The sequence below is a fragment of the Corvus brachyrhynchos genome, unplaced genomic scaffold, assembly GCF_000691975.1.
Source record: "Corvus brachyrhynchos isolate BGI_N302 unplaced genomic scaffold, ASM69197v1 scaffold14, whole genome shotgun sequence".
In the NCBI taxonomy this organism is placed as follows: Eukaryota; Metazoa; Chordata; class Aves; order Passeriformes; family Corvidae; genus Corvus; species Corvus brachyrhynchos.
Window position 1 is genome coordinate 6,437,107 of NW_008239110.1, and position 2,123 is coordinate 6,439,229.

Below are 2,123 nucleotides of genomic sequence, written 5' to 3' on the forward strand. Positions count from 1 at the left end.
CTAAAGTTGGGACCCCACGCCCGCAACTGTGACTGGAAGAGCAAGCAGCCTTGGCAGCTCTATCTTGCCGGGATACAGACAGATGCTGCAGTACATCCTGTTTTCTGGTGAATCCTCCGGAAGAAGGATTCCAAAACACACCAAACACCTACAACATCAGCTACATCAACAGCCAGATCCAAGGGAGTAGGGAAAAAAGGGGGTTCCCAGCACACCTTGGCTGTCACTATTGGCCAAATTCCCTTCCCACAGATCCTGCTCTCCCTTCTCATCAGACTAGGCAATGAACAAGGTAGTTCAATGAAGGGACTTAACACTCCCCGCTTCCATTACTCTCGCTTAGACATCTGCCTCTATTCCAAAACTGTACCAGGTCTTCTCACTTAACTGCATTGTTGTATCACTTTGGTAATGACATTCCACACTCAAATGGCATTACCCGTGGTTAACAGAGAAGCTCAATACACAGTGCAGTGCTGGGAGTTCCAAAGTATGGAAGAACACCTTAAAAACAAGGTTTTGGAATGTTTCTCTGTGCATTTAGTGTTAACTACCACCCTGATGCTGCTTTTGCACGTAGAACAAAACATGTAATCCATTTATTAAAAATGCACCTACCCAAAAAATGCACTGAAGCCTTAAGGATTTAAAGCACTGGGGTACAACAGATTTTATGAGTAAGGGAGCAAATTGCTCATACTCAGAATGTATTTCAGTCTCATATCATTGAGTATAATGCACATTGCTACTTAAAAGTAGCATGAAACTGTACCTAGTTATTGATACACAAAATGAAACTGAATCCTAACTGATTCGTAAGTTACATCTTCCCATAATGTGCATTCTCCTCCTCCTATTTACCACCTAACAATTACTCATGCGTTTGTCTCGGAGGATGCTTTCCTGACCTCTCTTATGATTTTTACCATTGTAAAAGCACAACACATGGAGAAAAGATCCTGCTCATAATGTTAAGATGAAGGCAGTTTTCTGCCCTTGCAATCATTCTTAAAGAAAGCCTGACTGATCACTTTAATATCCTAACTTAAAAAACAAATGAAAAAATTCCACCAGAAAAAAATACTGCTGTTCTGCTGTTCGTAACTAAAGAATTAAGTCTTTACTCTTTGAACTCCCATATCTAACATACTAAGTTCTAACAAATGAAGAAACATAGTGTGAAAACCACATAGGAAAGTATAAAACTGTACACATGCTGCAGGTAGAAAGCAATTCTGATTTCATCACACTTGTTAATTGTTATCATAAACAAAAATTAATCATTATCTTAAATAAGACACTAAATAGTAATAACAACAACAACAATAACGATGGTTATCAGTTTTATAGAAGCTTGCTGTTTAGAATGTAAATGGTTGCATAACATTGTACTGTTCAGTTCACTAACGTATGGTAAATGTGTAGAAGTTCCTTCTTGTTTGCACATCATCCCACTAAGTATTTTAGCTTCTTCATGTAGGTTGGAAGGAATGTCCCCAATTCTTCATTATCGAGCCTAAGAATGTTATTAAAAGCACAGGGGTTGAGACATTGTGTTTTACGTTTATTCCCTTTAAAGCCTCACGGTGGTACATTGCTTCATATATAACTCAGGTCATAATGAAAAGTCTTCTACTCGAGTGTTGCTTCTGAGGAGGTCAACTGTTCTTTATATTTTGGTCATATGTTAAGACATACCTGTTTGCTAGTAACATTAAATATGTGTTTGATAACATGTGTGGTATAAGCTGCTCAGTTTCCTTTGCTTTCAGCATGTGGTGAAAGATACAACACCCCTCTTACAGCACAGACATCCTAGTAAAATTAAATAAATGACAGGAACACCAAAAAAAAAAGCTGATCTTTTAAGGAGATTACACTGGCTAAATTTAACAAGATGTGTACATTGAACTGCTGTTTAACAGCCAAAATTAGCAACTCCTCTTATACATACCATCCTGTAACAGGACTTCACAAAATTGCAATGGTATTACACTACGTAATTAGAGTGTGATTTATCTAGAGCCAATCAAAACCACTGTACATATATTCAATCTCAGCAAGTGACAATGATTGATCAATAAATCTCAGTGAACACTCAGGTGTCTGGTCCGGCTCCCTGT